Source organism: Bombus terrestris, chromosome 17 (assembly GCF_910591885.1).
Source record: "Bombus terrestris chromosome 17, iyBomTerr1.2, whole genome shotgun sequence".
Classification (NCBI taxonomy): domain Eukaryota; kingdom Metazoa; phylum Arthropoda; class Insecta; order Hymenoptera; family Apidae; genus Bombus; species Bombus terrestris.
In genome coordinates, this window is record NC_063285.1 from 2,011,557 (window position 1) to 2,031,692 (window position 20,136).

The 20,136-nt window shown below is 41.3% G+C and overlaps 1 protein-coding gene and 1 long non-coding RNA gene across 9 annotated transcripts in view; one reads left to right on the forward strand and one right to left on the reverse strand.

The window, feature by feature from the left end:
• LOC125384634 (GDP-D-glucose phosphorylase 1-like) overlaps nucleotides 1–20,136 on the reverse strand; it is a 231,422-nt gene that overhangs the window by 168,332 nt on the left and 42,954 nt on the right. The window lies entirely within an intron of this gene.
• LOC125386739 lies at nucleotides 9,427–12,942 on the forward strand. Its single transcript, XR_007227130.1, has 3 exons — nucleotides 9,427–9,846; nucleotides 9,979–10,304; nucleotides 10,403–12,942. It is a non-coding gene; the product is annotated as an uncharacterized LOC125386739 (long non-coding RNA).

The window sequence follows — 20,136 nt, forward strand, 5'->3', positions numbered from 1 at the left end:
AAATCAATTTCGACTTTTAGAAACTGATAATCGATTAATTATTCCATTTAAAATTTCAATACGTATAATTGTATCTTCTACAAATGTAATTCACTCATGAACAATCCCTTCATTAGGAATTAAAGTTGATGCAATTCCTGATAGAATTAATCAACTAAACATATTTTGTATTCGTCCTGGAATTTATTTTGGTTAACGCTCTGAAATTTGTGGAATAAATCATAGTTTTATACCAATTATATTAGAAAGAACTTCTTATGAATTATTTTCAAATCGGATTAAAAAAAATTAATATGAAAAATTAGTTAATTAAATAACATTAGATTGTCATTCTAAAATTAATAATTTAACTTATTATTTTTCTATCATTAAATGTCTGAAATTAAGAATTGATCTTTTAAATCAATTAGAGTAATTAAAATTTACTTCTAACGAATTCCACAAATGATACCTATTAATTGATTTATTTATCTTTTTATTATGTATGATTTGCTTATTATTAATTATAATTTTAATAAATTCATTACTATTAAATTTAAAAATTAAAAATATGTTGAGGTGGCCGTGAGTGAGTTATAGTTGTTGGGCCTGGTCCGCTGTAATTGTCACTGGGGGCTGTAGATGTCGCTGCCGGGATACTGCTGATTTTTCCTCCGTTTTTTTGGTACGTGGAAATAAAATCGGACTCCGGTCGCCGGGATTCGAACCCGGGTTCCGAACGTTCGCAACCTAAGGCGTTAACTATTGCTTTTTTTTATTTTTGTTTATTAATTCCAGGTTTTTTACATATTTTTTTTACATAATTTTTTTTCCAGAATAAACGTAGCCATGCATTATTACTTTTTTTTTTTTTTAAGATTATTATTGTGCCTTAAATTTAAGCCGCTGTTGCGCTGTGCCAATGTACGATATTTCAATTTATGTCCTGAAAGCCTGGACGCAAAAACAGGACAGTTCGCTAGCCTATTAGGGAGGGATGGGAGGGGTGTTCTGTGGGATTAGTATAATATTTGTTTATCTATTTACATATTTACATATTTACACTTTATTTGGTGAGCGTTGCCGTTCTGTGGCTCTTTATCTTGTTGTTTTTTGTTATGGGTTCCGTATCCACCAATATTTTTTTGTGTTTTTTCTGTGTTTGTCTTCTGTATCCTTTTGGGGAAGTGCCATGTTGTATCTCCACCTAGTGTCTGCAGTACGGCCATCTAGGTTTTCCTCGTATTGTATAGATTTCATTCCTATTTTCCTTTGCATATGGTAAATTATAGGGATGTTGTTTTGGTCTTGGAGATAGTTTCTTTCGTCTAGGTTCGGGGGGGGGGGGGATGTAGCCTGTTAAAAGAGTGTCTTTGAAGTATGCGTCGTTTGGGAATAAGCAGCCGAAGATTAGGCTGTTTTCTTTGATCTTCGCGGCTTGCGCGAAGTGATTTCTTGTTAGTTTTTAGGATGTGACAGTCGATGCGGTGGATGTTGGCTAAGTCGTATATTTTTTTGTTTTTTACGTATTTTCTGTATCCGCTGTGTTCTGATCTGTAAATGCTCAGGCAAGCTCTGGTGCATTTTCTTTCGAATATGCGAATTTTTTCCATTACTGACGCTGGTATTTTGTACCATATTGGATAGTCGTAGGTTATAATGGGTCTTATTAGCGTTTGGTAGCACATGATTTTTACTTTGCTATCGAGATGTCTGCAATAAAACAACCTTTTTGTATTCCAAAAAGCTTTGCTGGCTTTGGAGAGTTGGATTTCGATGTGTTGCTTGTAGTTTAGTTTTTCATCTATATTTACTCCTAGGTATTTTACGCAATTTTTGTGTGGTATGAGGTTCTCTTCGTTTGCTTTTTCTTTTAGATGGAATTTCCTGACGCGATCCCTTTCTGCTGGACCGATTTTGCTTGTCATGGGTCTGAATAGAATGATTTCGCATTTGCTTGCGTTAATTTTTAGTTTCCATGTGTGATAGTAATCGCTGATTTTGTTAAAGAGTTCTTGCAGTTCTGTTCTTATCGTTTTGGTTTTGTGGCCTGTTACGTAGATGATTAGGTCATCCGCGAAGGCTATGGAGCGTTTATGTGTGGATGTGTTGAGGTTAAAGAGGTTTAGTAAGTCGTTATTGTAGATGCTGAAGAGTAGCGGGGAATTTACTGTTCCTTGCTGCAGGCCGTTCTCTATGGAGAATTCTTTGCTTGATGTGTACGAGCCGTCGGTCATTATAAAAGTTTTGTTTGTTATCATGTCCCAGACTATTTTAATTAGGTATTCAGGGAAGTTCTTTTTAATCATTTTATAAATGAGCCCTGGGATCCAGACTGTGTCGAAGGCTTTTTCGAGGTCTATTAGGCAGGCGGCTACTCGTTGATTTGCGTTAAGTGCCCAGCAGATATCCGACGTAAGTTTGTTTATTGCGTGGATTGTGGAGTGTTTGTGACGGAAGCCGAATTGATTTTCCGCTATTACCTTATTTTTTTTAAGCAGAAGGAGGCTTATAGGTCGTAGGTTTGCAGGTGATGAACCGTCTGTATTTTTTTTTTTTTTTTTTTTTTTTTGTAATGGCTATGAGTTTGGCTTTTTTCCATTTTTTGGGGAAGTACGTGTTGTTTAGTGCGTTATTAAACAGTACTGTGTAGTACCATTTTATTTTGTTTGGTAAGCGTTTGAGCGAGAAGTTTGGGATGCCATCGAAGCCGGCGGATTTTTTGTCGTTTAGCGTGCAGAAGATTGTACTTAGTTCATTGAAGTTTGTAAAGTAGTTTATTTCTGGGTCGGGCTGTTTGGGGTCGTCCGATGTGTTTTCGTTTGAGAATGTGCAGACTGTTTTGTTCAGCGCTATGTCTTGTTCTATTTTATTTTTTAGTTTGTTTGTTTCGTCGATGATAATTCTGTTAATTGTTCTCGGCCCATGTGTTCGTTTTGTGTGTGAGTTTTGGCGAAGTGGGTGCCGATAATGTCTAGTTTTTCCGTTGTTTTTGAAATTATGAAGTTATCCTCGGTGTCTTTGTTGGTGTTGTGTATCTCGATGCCTGCTTCTTGGATGAGGGAGGCTTTTCTGGTGGCAGTTTGAGGGGCGGAATGGAGTTTTGTTCCTTTGGTCTGAAAATTTGATTTATCTGCGGGAACATGCTAGCAGAGTCTTTTTTGGAGATACTTTTTATTTTATTTGTCCAGTATTGATTTATAGAGTTTGCGAATTCTTGTTTTAGTTGTGATTTTATTTCGTGTAGCAGGTACTTTAGGAATTCTATGTCTTCTCTTTTGTCGTAAGAGTAGTTGTGTCTTAGGTTGTTTAATTTAGATAGTATGTAGCTTTTATCTCGTTGTAGTTTTTTTAATTTATAGTTTACATATGGCTAGCAGGAGTCTTTTTTTTAACGTCGGTACGAATTCTAGTAGGGCGTTTTGTATATGTTTTTCTATTTCGTCTATGAACGAGTCGATTTGTCTGTCTGTTAGGTTGACATTGTTATGGATTTTTAGGTCGCAATTCTGTTCGAGTAGGTTTTGGAACTTTTTCCAGTCTGTCTTTTTGTAGTTGTACCTGGGTGTTTCGGTCTATGTTTCGAATGTTAGGTAGTCAGATGTGTTCCAGCTTATGTGAAATACTATGGCGTTATGGTCTCTGTCGTAGTCTATGGTTTTAAGAGTGTTATTTGGTCATAAGTTTTGGAATTTTATTCGGGCGACTGCTAGGCATATGTCTAGGTAGAAGCGTCCTTTTGGGTAAGAGGGTAGCTCGGAGCTGTAGAGGTTTGTTTTGTAGAAAATGCTTTTATTGTCTAGCCAGATTCTGACGGAGTTTCCTCTCGTGTTGTTTATTTCGTTTTTCCAGCTGGTATGTTTGGCGTTACGGTCACCGGCTATTATGTAGTAGATTTCCTGTTTGTCGAGCTGCAAAAGTTGGAAGAGATTGTCGAATTCATCATTAAATTGTTTCTGGTTTCCGTAGGCAGCGTAGGCTGCGGTGATAAATAAGTTTTCCTTATTGTTTATTTTTATTTTTATGATCGTCGTCTCTAGGATTTTGAAGTTTGTTATTTTGTCGTTTTGTATTGTTTTGAACTTCAGGGGGTTTTTTATGAGGATTGCCGTTCCTCCTCCTTGGGTAGCGTTTGGTCTGTCGTGTCTTATTATAGAGTAGTTTTTGTAGTGCACTTTGTGTCTATAGTTCAGTTTTCTTTCTGAGATAAGTACTATGTCGGGGGTTTCTTTCTTAATTAGGGTTAGCATGCTGTACCTTTTTTGGTTTGAGATTAGTGAGTTGGCGTTTATTGAGATGATTTTCAGATGTTTAACTTTTATCTGGTTTATTTTTTGCTGTGATTGGTGGACGGGTGGGTTTTGGCTAATCTTCGTCTATATTTTCGATGATGTTGAAGATGGAATCGATTCTTTCTTCATGCGTATTTAATGCTTTTTTTATTTCATTTAGTTGTGTTTGTTGGTCGCTTAGTGCTTTTAGAATGCTTTTTTTGAAGTATTCAATGACATTTATTATGCTTATTTGGGGTGAGTATATCGTTGGGTTGGGGTTTTGTTTGACTTGTGCCGCTATGTTTGTTACTTGCGGGCTTGTCTCGTTTATACTTGTTCTTTGTTTTACTATGTCCGCGAGCTTTGTCTCGGGGACGTACTTACGGCTTATTTTGGCGATTCTTTCGGTTTTTGCTGTTTTTGCGTTGGTGATTTTTTCATTAATCTTTTTACGTAGTTCGGCGAGTTTTGGGCATCCTTTGTATGATGCAGGATGCCCGAAGTTTTTGCAGTTTACGCAGTAGATTTTTTCTTTGCTTACTGCGACTTCTTTTTTTATCTTGCACTCGCCTGGTCCGTGCGGCTCAGTGCATTTTACACAGCGGTAGTTTAGGTTACAGTTTTGTGCTGTGTGGCCTATTCGCTGGCATTTGTAGCACTGCGTGATGTCGTTTTTTTTTTATTTTTTCCCATGCTATTTTCAGGTTGTTTAGTCTATTTATTTTTAGTAGATTCCCAATGTTGCTATCGGGGGATACTTGAATTATATAGATTGGGAGCAATATATTATTCTCCCTTGATTTCCTTGGTGTGAATCGAGTCACTTTGGTGAAGTTAACTTCTTCTATTTTCAGGGCTTTTATGTCTTCTAGAATTTCTGCTTCTGTGTAGCTGTTTCCTAGCCCTTTTAGCAGGTACGTGTGAGGTTTTTGGCATTTTGGGGTATATGTGTAATAGGCCGTGTTGGCTGCGGTCAGTATTTTTTTTGCTTTTGCGTGGTCATTTAGGTTTTGAAGATAAAGCACGTGCTTACCTGCATGGATTCTTTTGATATGGAAATTCTTGATTTTGAGGGAGTTTTCCATGAGTGCTATTGTGTCTTTCGGGTCTTGTAATGTTATGTTGATGGAGGGCGGCCTGGCCCCTTTTGCCGATGTGGGGGGGTCTGCCTGGTCTTCAGCGGGGTGGCTGGGTGGCAGGCCCTTATGCGTTTGGTTTTCTGTAATGTTGAAGGTTGTGGTGTTGTTTTTTTCGGAGGAGCGTCGGGGGGGGGGAGGTGCTTGTCCGGGCGGTATAGCTTTTGCTCGTGGTTATTGGTGACGTGTCCAGGGGAGTGGGTTGTCTGGTTGCCTTTTTCCTTAATACGTCGTTTTTTTTTAATGCTTTCGATAATGGTTTCATGCGGTTGCGGTGTGCAGGGGTCTTGAGCTTGGAGGGCTTCGAATCTGTTTTTTATTGGGATTGCCATTGGTTGAGGGCTTCTCTTTTGTTTCATATTTTCGTTTTTTTCGTCGCGCTCTTCTTGTGAATCGCTTTCTTCTTCTTTTAAATTTTCTTGTCTGATGTTTTTTTTGTTCCTGCTTACCAGATTTGGAGGCGGATTGAGTTTCCGCGTCTTTTGTACAGCAGGTCTTATGCTGCTATCTTTAATTATCTGTTGTTTTTCTATCTTCCTTCTGATCCCTTTTTTTGTCGGGCTTATGGCGGATTCCGCCTCCTTGGTTTCAATTTCATTCCTTTCCTCTTCTATTTTTATATTGTTTGTAGTAGGGGTGATGTTATCACTATTGTAGTATCGGAAACAGGATAGGATTAGGATAATTTAGATTTGTAAAATTCTCCTAATACTATTTATTAAGATAAATGAAAATAACAGAGATTAATTGGACAGAGAACTATAAATGTTTAACTTGAACTAAAACACAAAAGTCTTATTCCGCTGAAATCACTCTCGCAACTCTATAACTATAACAACTCGATCTCTCTACAACACTAGCAACTCTACAACTCTCGTCTTCGGCATCTGCACTCGCACGCTCTCGCTTCTCAACTCATACTGCACGCCTCTTGCATTCGTTCTCGCTGTCGTCTCAACTAACTCTACCCTTAGCGTTTCATTGTCTTTTCTCGTCCCATCGAACACGTGTCCCGAAACCCCGTGGCCAGGGTCACGCAGGCTCTTTCCACAAAACTGTCCACTTGAAAGGACCGACGACACATTGATGTACTCGACGGCGCCACGGCTCTCGCCACTTTGTATACGGTTCGGCCGATATCTTGGGCCTTTTGCCCACGATACTACACTATTTTTTCACTGTTTAGCACTCTTTTTGTTTTTTTTTTTTTTTGCTCTATCACTGAATACTGTACACTGTATAGCTTGCCGCGCTCACTGTTAGGGCCTACGCCTGGTAATCCCTTAGAGCCGAGAGGTCCGGCCTGCTCGGAGGATCAGCGACAGTTTTTTTTTGGCGTGGCGTCCACCAATTGCCAGACAGGTGGGAAAAATGTATAGCTAGCGATGGGCGATACTTCGAATAAAATATTTTTAATCATTTCCATACAATAAACGTGTATTTTCTATACAAAAATTCCGTATTCATATTTACATACCTGGTACAAGGTTCCAGAAGCTTGGACACAGTACCGATCCCTGCGGGTATCCTTTCGTAATGGGCTTGCGCACTATTCGTTTTTCCCAACGAGAACTGCCGCGTCGACTACGAAATCTGCGCACACTGCGCAGAAAGCGGGCATAGCACGAAAGAGTGCACAAGCAAAAACAAAGACGCCAGCTGCGTAAACTGCAGGAAGGCAGGGAAGAAGGGCGATCACGCAGCCTCCAGCGTGAACTGCCCGAAGTATAAGAAAGCACTGGAAGTACTTGTTTCACGCACACAGTATGAGTGAAACAGGAAACAGAGACAGAAGAGGACATGGGAGAAAAGGGGGAATATGGATCCTGCAGCATAACATTCAGCGATCCAAAACAGTTCCCTACGAGATCAGCATCAGGATGGATGCTGATGGTGACGATATCCTGTTAATACAAGAACTATACAGCTTCGAAGGGAAAATACCATACCATAGCATACTGCAGACGCTCCTCGATTTCGGGAAGAGAACTACCATGCCGCAGCTTCAGGAAAGAAGATACAATACGTAGAAGGCCAGCTGGGAGGAATTTCAGAGAGCTGTCATGGAGGGAACAGAGACACTCAAAGAAATAACCCTCCAGCGGGCTGAGGACGTCGAGCGAATGGCCGGGCACCTCCAGGTAACCTTGATAAGAGCCTGCGATGCCGCCATTCAAAAGAAGAAGTGGCACTACAGGTCAGTACCCTGGTGGACGCCCGAACTCACCAGAGCAAAAAGGAGCACCTACCAGGCGAGAAGAAGATACCAAGGGGTCAAAGACCTCGCAACGAGGGAACAAGAGAAGCTGCGGTACAGGGAAACCCGAAAGGAGTATCAGCGGATGATATCAAGAACAAAAGTCCAAAGTTGGCAGGATTTCTTTACCAAAGAAGATAACAGGGAATCTTGGGGCATCGCATATAGAACAGTCACAGGGAAACTCAGAAGGGAGGAAACAATATCAACTCTGAAAACGCCACAAGCAGACACCTCCAACTGGCGGGTACCTAATTAGAGACCAATTAGAATTAAAATTAACTATAAGTATTCGATTGGCGATTTTACGACGACACTGGCAAGTTTATTTGGATACGAATTGTATACATTCGGAAGGATACAGTGTGATTATACGACGACCGGCTACGTCAACGGACATTTCCCTTTTATATAAAAAAAACAATATGGATAAGTTAAATAAGGTAAATAAACTTACTTACGGCTCAGGGGGTTTCGGAGCCACCAGGTTCCATCGGTGATTCGAGTAGCGTCCCAGGCTCGACCCGATGGTCACCTAGCGACTGGACGAACGGCGAGGGGAAGGTCGATTCCAGGGTCACCCCTCGTTCGGTAAATACGACCGGGGACCAAGAAACACCCGCAGTTGCCACAGAGGAAAAGATGTGCAAGAAAACCACAAGAAGATACCTCGAATTTGATGAAGACACCGCGGGAACCATCGAGGATGTCGAGATGCCAATGCAGGCATTCAAGGAAAAGACACCACCCACCGAAAAGGCGACCCGAATCGCCAAGGAAAAAATCTTGAAAGGTGACAAGATCACCAGATATATGAGAAAGTCCCCAGTGGAGGAGGGCGCGTGCAAGACGAGAAGCCTGGCCAGGAGCCAGCCGATGGCAACGAGGGACGAAGCAGCCAGCACCTCGGAGCTAGACACACCGGCCGAAATGTCGGACAAATGCCTGGGACGCTACTCGAATCACCGACGGGGCCTGGAGACTCCGAAACCCCCTGAGCCGTAAGTAAGTTTATTTACCTTATTTAACTTATCCATATTGTTTTTTGTACAAAAGGGAAATGTCCGTTGACGTAGCCGGTCGTCGTATAATCACACTATATCCTTCCGAATGTATACAATTCGTATCCAAATAAACTTGCCAGTGTCGTCGTGAAATCGCCAATCGAATACTTATAGTTAATTTTAATTCTAGTTGGTCTCAATAATTAGGTACTAACTATAATACTAGCAATTCGTAATTTATTTTAACGAATCTAACTTTATAACCTTAATTTTATTTTTATGATTCTCACTTTCAGTTTTACTAATTAGACGGTTATTATCAGTTCTAACTTTACTCGTAGTACTGCTAACAATTACTTATTGGTTTAAATCTAACTTTGGTCTTAGTAATTGTTTAGTTATAATTATTCTAACTTTAACTCGTAATTATTATCTTACGATCAATCTTACTAATTGTTATTAACAATTTGTTGGTATAATTAAATCTAACTTTTATTTGGAATTATCCTTTTACGAATCAAGTCCTAACTTTATAACTTTAATTTATATTTTTTTTTTATCCGTGCGCGTGTCGATTATGTGTGTGCAGATCTACTTTCTTTCATCTACGTTCGATATTAGTTACTTAATTTACATTTAAATTAAGTGTTTATATTCTCCATTATTGCATCGGTTTTGCCATCGAGTTCGACTCTATGCATCGTGCACTCCGTGACTCATTGATATCCGCATCGATACGAGTGGTCGATCTTGCGACCGTGTGCTCTATGCTTCGGTCGGCCCGCCACGTGCCACGAGTGTAATGGCGGCGCGTCACTGGCGTAATGGCGGCGCCCGGTGATCACCGCACGTTTCACATCGCAGTTACGGTTTACGAGTTTTTTAAAAAATAATAAAATATTCACAGTAATATCCGGATATTTGTAAAAATTCACCGTGACCTGTGCTCTCCTTCTTCGCCTCGGTTAGAAAAACCCACCGATTCATGCCCGCTGACGATGCGCTGTCCGCGGAGGGTAAATATTTACCTCGCAAAGTCACTATCACTATTCGTCGAGGAGAATCTTAACTTGCACTACAGCTAGTTGATAAGTTTGTTCATCGGCCTTTATTGATTTGAAAAAATGAGCACGATGCCCCTGGTTACTGCATAACCTCAACCGTGTGACAGCTTGCCTTATAGGCACAAAACCTTAGTAAGTAATATTTGCTTATTATGGACTATTGCCTTCTCATCATAAGAACAATTATGCCCAAAAGTGGCATCGAATTCAGATGTTAGATATCCAGATTGTCATATATCAATTATGAACTTTTCCTCGTTTTAGGTTTGCGACGAGCAATTTTTATAAGCTATCCTGCTACGACACAATCAAGAGCGCTTGTGCCAGGAGAAAGGCACTAGAATTTAGTTTATTGGCTATAATTATAGTGCTATAATTAATCTGGCCTTCTATCCAAGATCAGTTCTACAGATGTTTCCTCTCCTTGAGTTGCGTCATATGACCACACGCTTCTATGTATCCCAGACTTTTCCCTTTCCGATGGAGAGTCTCCTCATTTGATTGTATTACACCCAAAGGGCTCGTGAACACATTCAGACACTAGTTGCTTTTACTTATAATGAAGAGAACGTATCCTGCTCCGACAGCTAGTATACAAGATAATTATTACACTAATAACTTGTTGCTTCGGGCTTATCACATACACAAATCACATACATACAACTATCACTAATACTTTTTCTTCCAGGTGGAGGATTTAACACAACAATCAACCACTCTGCTCTCACACATAATATTTGCCTAACTTAATTTAACTTAATACCACTCTACCTTCTGTGACGGTAATGGCCACACCCTGCGTCTACCCTGCTTTTCGCATAATCACTTTCTTAAATGCGACACAAGTTAAACTCATTGCATGGATTACCATCTCATATTTAATAAAGAACCTATAACATCCACCTTTGATTTATAATTTTGTTTTAAACCTATTTGTCCCTATAGAGAGTTACGAACACCGGACATAGCAAAGTATACTATCACAATATCTTTCTACGTTGGTATTAACCCTTTCCTACTCCTTCTTAGTTCTAAAGGACCGTCGCCACTATTGCTGGTCAAAATTATAACCACATTGTATTAAGAACTCTATAGACTTTTTTAGAAACCTAACCTCGACTTTTCACAGCTCGCCTAGCCTATTTGTTTGACTGAATATATGCCAAAGCTAATGTTAGCACAATCGTTGCACTTTTGGTTGCACACATCGTAGTTGAGAAATTTATTAATTCGTAAGTTTTTAAGCATATTCTACGAAGTCGATATAACATCGGCATGGCTGGGCCACGTGGCCCGGCATACGATCCCCTATTGATAAGGCATATATAGATAGCCTAACACGCCAGTATCCAGGACCTAAACAAAAATTTTCTATGGGACGAGACAAATACGAAACGAACGAATACGTAACGAAACGAATTTTTGGACAGGATCACATCTTTCACATAGTATCGGACAACTTCCCTATTATCGAAGACGGAATCATTGGGCTACCATGTTTAGGGAAGTATAACTATTCAATATCCAATGACAAAATCCGACTAAACGACAAAACCATTTTGTTTCAGAAACCAATACACTTAACTCCTGGTGTACTGGTGACCCGAGGAGATCGCTCGTCTCCGCGAGGCGTGAATCCGCGCTCGGCGCCGGTTCACCAGATCCCGCCGTCCCTGCGGACGCCCTTACAAGATGGTATTGAACAATTTCCATCCATGGGCGCCTTCCGCAACGGAGAGCATGGACCTTCGGTTCATGGAAGAGGTTGTCGGCACTCTGTTCCCGGGAGCGGCGAACGAGGAAGATGGCAGGTTCACCGATGAGGAGGAGCAGGAGCGTCAACCGCCGGAAGTTGGAGCCCGGAATCGAGGGTTAGCGAGGAAGAATTGACCTAGGCTGTAGGGAGGCTCGGAGCGCGGAAAGCTCCGGGTTCCGACGGAGTCCCAGCCCGCCTGTGGAAGGACGTCGCCGGGGTCTTGCCCTGAGATTAATACGTCTGTTCGACAGATGCCTGTCTCGGGGCGAATTCCCCGTCTTGTGGAAGGAGGGACGGATGGTCCTGCTGCCGAAGCCGGGACGGTCTTCGTACTCGCCTTCCGTCTTTCGGCCGGTATGCCTTTTGGACGAGGCTGGCAAGCTACTGGAGAGAGTGGTAGCTGCCCGCCTCGAGTCGCATTTGTCTGGAAGTGTTCTCGGACTGCACGACAGCTAGTTTGGCTTTCGGAGGGGGCGGTCTACGGCCGACGCTGTCGCCCGTGTCCGTTCCTTGGTCGAGGGGGTCGAACAGCGTGGTTGCGTGGCATTGGCCGTGTCGCTGAACGTGGTCAACGCTTTCAACAGCATCCCCTGGAACAAGATATGTCGGGCCCTCGAGTTTCATTGGGTACCCGCGTACCTGCGGCGTGTGGTCCGGGCGTTCCACCGGGACCGGAGTATCGTCTACACCGTTCGCGGCGGGGGGATGGCAGGTAGGGCGGTGTACTGCGCGGGGTCCTGCAGGATTCTGTGTTGGGTCCGTTGCTGTGGAACATCGCGTACGACGCGGTGCTTCCCCCGGACTCGGCATTGGCGTGCTACGCCGACGACACCGTCAATTCACATCAATTCACATCAGAGACCAGGCCACACACCGCGGGCAGGATGGCACCCAGATGTCTGCACATCCTTGACGCGTACCCTCAATAGTCTTAAGTACTCACCAGGGGTCTTGCAATTTTCATAGTTAAGGTCCCTCAGACCAAGCGAGTATCTCTTGTCTTACATTTCCTTTTACGTTTATTGTTTACTACGGAAAGTCGGTTTTCCTCACTTCTGGTATATTCCGTTGGCAACTTTCTCACGAGGGCGGTTGAAACCCTTCCTGGTCCACCAACCGTCTTATTATCCAATCGGAGACGGTGTCTACTGCCCTCACTTCCTTAACCAAAATTAACATCAACAAATCCGATAGATCCGTGTCCTCAGACACGCCCACACCTACTTTCCTCGGATACAGTATCGTCAGTACGTATAAGACGTACTGATTGCTCCATGCATTAACCTCGAGTACAACTTAGACGCTAACGAAGAGTAAAGTTCGTCATCCCGTTGACCGCGGATTCGTTATCGAACCTGAGGCCATTGTCATTAGTGTCGCGAGTACCTAGACGTTGTGGTTAACTACCAACGCTGTAATATCTCTACTTGTGTTAATAAACTGTACCTTTGTTCTACCGCATCGATGGCTAATTCCAGTGAAGATTCATTGAACACCCCTAACCCTAATCCTAACTGCAACCCGACATCAGATGTGGGATCAGGGCAGTTAACTATGCAACAGCATATAGCCATCTTGCGTGAGTTAGTTCAGACGCTAGTGCAAAAATCGAGTGAGGAAACTAAAAATTTATCGCTTCCGCGCTTTAATCCTGGTATCGCGGGTTCCGATCCAGCTGCATGTTGCGCGGTTGTTAATCTGATCTTGGAAGAAAATCCTTTACGGGGCAGTGCGTTATTTTCTGCTCTAGAAGGTTCTGCAACACAATGGCTTTCGCAAGTACCTGTTGCTCAAGATGTTACCTGGTCAAAGTTAAGGTCATTTTTATTCCACGTTTTGGTGGCAAAGAAACAGCTACCTCAGTACTAATGAAGATGTCCAATGAAAAACCCCACTGAAGGACGAAACCACGGGAGCTTTCGGCATTCGTATCCGTTCCTTCCTGAAGGCGAAGTGGGAAAATTTAACTTTGGCTGAGGTAATCAACGCCTCCGTCGTTTTTCAATTGGCTTCACTAGACCAGCGTATTGAACGGATAGCACTTCAAGCGATATCAAGACTGAAGATCAATTCCTGAATGAAATGGGAGCTTTCTACTACGCGAAGAAGAGGCCGGCGTCTTCGTCAGACAACTCCTCAGCGGGTCCTGAAGCTAAAAGATATAAGCCTTTTGACTCCCGGAATAGGTGCTACCACTGTCGTAACTATGGATATAAAGCACCCGAGTGCCGAAAGAGGACAAAATCGGAGGCGGAGAAGTACAGAGAAAAACCGATCGGCCACATCGTCGAAGGTGTCCTGCTACAAGTGTAACGAGGAGCAGCATATCACGCCTAATTGCCCAGTGTTGCGGAAAGGAAACCGTACTTCCAAGGATGAGCGCCGGGTTGACTCCTGTGTGGTGGAGGCCCCAACTGATAGATTAAGTCATCTGGGTGAGTCGTTCCCATTTTACTTCGATTCTGGAGCCGAATGTTCATTGATTAAGGAATCCGCAGCCTCGAAATTTTCCGGCAAAAGAACGACCGATATAATAGTAATGCGAAGAATAGGGAATACATGTGTTAAGAGTACATCTCAGATTTTGTCCACTATATGTATTAACGGTTTTGCATTGGAGATAACTTTTCACGTCCTGACCGATAAGCTATTTAAAACATGATATCATGATTGGTCGCGAGATTTTAAGCCAAGGTTTTGACGTACATATTACGCAAAATAGCCTCGTTATCAGTAAACCAAAGATAATTAATGCCTGTAGTAAAACTACGGAAGATGAGATCGATATTAACATGATCGACATTGATGTAATTAGTAACGATAAAAGTCGATTAATATCCGTTTTCGAAAAATTCAAAGATTCTTTCATTACGGGTTTCCCACGCACTCGCGTAAGTACGGGCAAGTTGGAAATACGGTTAATTGATCCTAACGTCACCGTACAGAGAAGCCCTTACAGACTTAGTGAAGAAGAGCGAAGAATAGTACGTGAGATTATAGGCGAACTAATTAAAGCCAACATTGTAAGGCCTAGCAATTCATCGTACGCGAACCCTATGTTACTCGTGAAGAAGAAAGACGGCTCAGATAGATTGTGTATAGACTTTCGAGAGTTAAATAAAAATACGGTCGCGGATCGGTATCCCCTGCCTCTTACTCCGGATCAAATCGCAAGACTGCAACAGGCGAGATACCTTATTAGCCTAGACATGACCACCGGGTTTCACCAAATCCCCATTCATCCTAATTCGACGGAGTACACAGCGTTCGTTACCCCCGACGGACAATATGAATACATAACGATGCCGTTTGGACTGAAAAAAATGCATCGTCCGTTTTTCAGAGGGCCATTCTCAATGCCTTAGGCGACATCGCTTATTCATATGTTGTTGTTTATATGGATGACAACCTAACTATTGCCGGCTCGATAGATCAAGTTTTAGAAAGATTGGACATCGTATTAAATGCCCTCGTAAACGCCGGATTTTCTTTTTGTTGATGTGGTCGCCACTTCTAGGAAAACTCCACATCTCGTCTTTTTAGCTTTCTCAAGCGCTGAAGCCATCGACAGTATATAGACAAAAGAATAGCAGGGAGGCAGACCATAAACAGTAGACAGGCGATGTTGCCTTCGGGGTTTTCAGTTATAAAGTAACACTGCTAGCGTGCGGATCTGGACCAGCTCAAATTGTATTCCTGTATTTCATTATTAAGTCAAATATATACTTTGTATCTTACACTTTATCCACGCGTTTTTCTCTCTTTATATACCGAATAACCTCAACACTTTTAACTTCGCTAAATGCTCTTTTTTAAAGACGTCGATACTCTATTTGGGATATGTATGTAGTATCGTGGAGAAAAAGGCCTAAGATATCGGTCGAACCATAAACAATGTCGCGAGAGCCGAAGCGTCGTCGGGTCCATCAATGTGTCGTAGGTCCTTTCAAGTGAATAGTTTCGTAGAAAAGGCCCACGTGATCCTGGCCACGGGTGTCTGCGGAACACGGAACGTTCTACCGACGTTTCATACCGGAGGCCACAAAAACACTTAAACCGCTTAATGATCTGTTAACTGCAAACCTGTAAATTGCATCCGCTAAGGTTCGCAACGATATCTTTGACCCCCGCTCGGCAAAAATATAGCGCGTACGATCGCGAACTACTCGCAATATACAGCGCAATCAAACACTTTCGACACACTTTAGAGGGCAGAAACTTCGTAGTATATACCGACCACAAACTTCTTACCTACGCGTTCAGACAAAAACTAGAAAAATATTCGCCCCGACAATTTCGATATCTAGACTACATCGGTCAATTCACCACCGACATACGTTACATAAAGGGTCTAGATAACAACGTAGCCGACGCTCTGTTCCGCATCGAAGCGATAGGAAAGTCAGTGAATCATTAAACTCTCGCCGCCGCGTAAGAAAACGACAACGAACTAAGCGACATCGTCAACTCCGGTACAACCGCGTTACGGTTAATGAAGATACGCTTTCCTGATCACGACGCAGAAATATCCTGCCACATATCAGACGACATTGTAAGACCGTACGTACCGAAATCCTTGAAGCGCGACGCATTTAATTCGCTCCACGGACTTTCCCATCCAGGGATACGTGCCACGCAAAAATTGGTGACGTCACGTTTCATTTGGCCGTCCGTAAATAAAGATTACCGGACTTGGGCACGACAATGTATCCCGTGTCAACGATGCAATGTCACCAGGCACTTATTCTCACCTGTCAGAACGTTCGAAACTTCTGCAGGCCGGTTCGAGCACATACACACATACTTTATCGCGATGCAATATTCACAAGGATATCGATATTGTTTAACGTGTATCGACCGTTTTTCGCGTTGGCCCGAAGCCATTTCCATCGTTGATATGGAAGCGACAACCCTTGCCTCGGTTCTCCTCTCTACACGAATAGCTTGTTTCGGCGTACCTTCGAAAATAACTATCGATCAAGGACGCCGGTTCAAACTGGTAAACTGCAACCGGTAAAAACTGTAATTCCGACACAAAACATTGTATGGTTATGTCGTATCGTCACGTATCGGTACTTTTGCCTAAGCCAGCCCGCACTCGAAGTCCATTGTTTATTGTGAACAACATACAAATGTAATACTCATCTACTGGTCAATAAATGTTATATAGAAAAAAAGCACTCGTTCTCATCCGATCACGAAAGTTAAGCAGCGCCAGGCACGGATAGTACTTAAATAGGTGACCGCTTGGTAACTCCGCGTGGTGAAAAACAAAACACCTTTTTGTTTTTCCAATCCTTTTTACTTCCCTTAATAATCTATTTTCAATAATCTATAATCTAAACATGAGGAAATAGAAATGTTATAGTATTACATGACTAATACCATATATAACACTCATTCTTGCATAAATTTTTTCAAATATTCTTTTTTTGTACATTAAAAGCAAATAAATCACTTATTTCAGCTAACGTTCATACCGCGCATAATGGAATCATTCTCGTCTGAAGGCAATTTGAGAGATGGGGTAGAGTTTGATTCTTTTGATGTAAAAATTTGATTCCTCTGTGGGACATGCTAGCAGAGTCCTTTTTAGAGATACTTTTTATTTTGTTTGCCCACTGTTGATTTATAATGTTTGCGAATTCTTGTTTTGACACAACTTTATTTTGTGCAAAAGGTACTTTAATTATTCTAAATCTTCTTTTTGATCGTAGGAATAGTTTTATTTTAGATTGTTAATATTGGATGGTATCAAGCTTTTGTCTCGTAATTTTTTTTTTTTTTTTTTTTTATTATAGGTATAGGGCTCGAAAGCCGACTTTCTTACTTTATTTTTAGTACGGATTCTTGAAGAGCGGTTTGTATAAGTTTTTCTATTTTGTCTATAAATGAGACGATTTGCCTCTTGGTTAGGTTGACATTGTTGTGGATACTTAGGTCGCAGTACTTTTCGAGCTGATTTTGTAATTTTTTCTAGTTTATTTTTTTGTACTCGCACCTGGGTTCGTCACTCTGTGTTTCTAGGGTTAGGAAGTAAGATGTATTTTTATTTATCTGTAATACGGGAGCATTATGGTCGCATTCGTAGTCTATAGTTTTGAGCCTGTTATTTGCCCGTAAATTAGGGAATTGTAATTGTGTGTCTCCAAGGCATATGTTTAGGTATGAGCCTTCTTTTGGGCAAGAGTCAATCCATTCTTCGTGCGTTTTTAATGATTGTTTTAGTTCAATTGTGTTTGTTGTTCATTTAGGGCTTTGAATATGCTTTTTTTGAAATCTTCGATAAGTTTATTACGGTATGGTTTGTTACGGATATGGTTTTAATTGGATTTGGATTTTGCATTACGCGTGGTAATAAATTTGTTCGATGTGATTGGTTTTTCAGAGACTTGGTTTCGGCTTATTCCTTGTCTTAGGATGGCTGAGAACTTTGGCTACGGGATGAATTTGCGGCTTATTTGAGCAACGCGTTTGTTTTTGATTCTTTGCATTTGATGATATTTTCGCAAAGTTTTTTGAAAGGTTTGCATAGAATTTTGGGCATCCTTCATACAAAGGATGTATCCGCAGTTTTTACGGTTCACGCAGTACACTTTGCCTTTGTTTACCGTGTCTTCCTTTCTGATTCTGCACTCGCTTGGACCGTGCGGCTCCGTGCAGTTTGCATTTGTGACATTGCGTTATGTCATTTTTTCTGACTTTATCCAATTTACCCTAAAGTAAATTAGACGGTTCAATTTTAGTAAGTAACTAATATTGCTTTGTGGGGATACTTGGATTATGTAATTTGGAAGCAATTCATTGTTTTCTATTGATCTTTTTATTGAGAAGTACCAATATTTTGTCAATTGTACGTCGGACATCTGTAGTGCTTGTAACTCTGCGAGTATCTTTGTCTCGAAGAAACTATTGTTTAGACCCTTTAGTAAGACCGTATGGTACTTCTTTGATTTGGATGTACATGCGTAAACCCTGTCTTAGTTGCAATTACGATTTCTTTCGCTTTGTTAAAGACTGGTATACTTCGTTTTTTTTTCATTTATTTATTAAAATTCACAATTTGTCCAATTTGGACATTTGGTGGAATTTTTTAACGGTTAAATTATCATGTTGGTGGCTACCCCAGCGGGGTACCATCCTCGTGTTTCTTAGGTTATGTCCTTTATAAGGTCTGCTGGGTGCTTCCTTTTTAGTCTTCTGTCCATATTTATGGTTTAGTATGTTTCCGCAGCTAGCCGGTTTATGTGTGTTGCTATTCTTAATTTGTATTTCTCGGAGTATCTGCTAATTTCTTCCTTGACCGTTGGCATTCCCAGGTCCCTTCGTATATCTTCGTTTCTGACGTACCATGGTCCGTTTACTATTGTTCTGAGGATTTTAGCCTGTATTACCTCTATTTTGTTTATATGGCTCATTGCTGTCGTCCCCCATAGTGGTATTCCGTACGTTCAGATTGGTTTTATGATCGTTTTATATATTTTTAACTTGTTTTCTGTGCTTAGTTTGGATTTTCGGCTTGTTAGCCAATGCATTTGTCTTCTTGTTTTCTGTATTTTTTCTACTATTGATTTGATGTGTAGTTTCCAGGTGAGTTTTTGATCTAAGTGGAGTCCTAGGTATTTGACATGCTTTGTTTGCGTTATATGCGTGCCGTTCAATAGGATGTTTGGTGGTATCTTTTTCCGTAGCGTGAATGTAATATGGTTGCATTTATTGGGGTTTGCTTTTATTTGTTTTTCTTTTAGCCAATTTTCTATTTTTACGATATGTTCTTGTAGTATTTTGACTGCCGTTTCTGGGTTAGTATGCCTGACTAGTATAGCTGTGTCGTCCGCGAATGTCAATACTGTGCTGTTGGTAGTTGTTGGTATGTTCGCCGTGTATAATGTGTATAGTATTGGGCCTAGGACGCTTCCTTGTGGTACCCCGGCCTTGATGTCTTTAACTTGAGAATGTGTGTCCTTGATTTTTATTACGAAGGTTCTGCTGCTTAGGTAGGATTTTATTAAGTGGTGTATTTGCTCCGGGAATTGTTTCCTAATTGTTTGTAGTAGACTTTCATGGTTAATTTTATCGAATGCTTTCTCTATGTCTATAAAGAGGGCTGTGCAGTATTCCTTGTTTTCTAGTGCTACTATTATTTCGTTTATAAGCCTGTGTATTTGCTCTATCGTGGAGTGTTTGTTTCTGAAACCAAATTGGTGATCCGGTATTAGTTTTTTTGTCTCTATTATTGTTTTTATCCGGCAATATATTATTTTTTCCAGTATTTTGGAAAATACTGGAAGCAGTGATATTGGTCTGTAAGATGCAGTTTGGTGCGGGTCTTTGCCTGGATTATGTAACATTTTGATCTGTGCTAATTTCCATGGTTTGGGGAAGTATTGAATTCTTAGAATTGCATTGAATATTATTGTCATTAGCCTTATTGCTTTTGGCGGAAGGTTTTTCAAGATTTAGCATTGATTAGGTCGATTCCTGGCGCTTTGTTGTTTTTTGTTTTATCAATTATGTTTCTAATTTCTTGTGCCGATGTTTTAGGTATGGTGTATTCCTTGTCGGATGTGGTAGTAGTGGTTTGCGGATCCTCCTCCGTATGTCTTTTGAGGTTGCTGTTGTTGATAATGTGTGGCGTGAATGTGTTGCAGAGGTGGTTGGAGAAT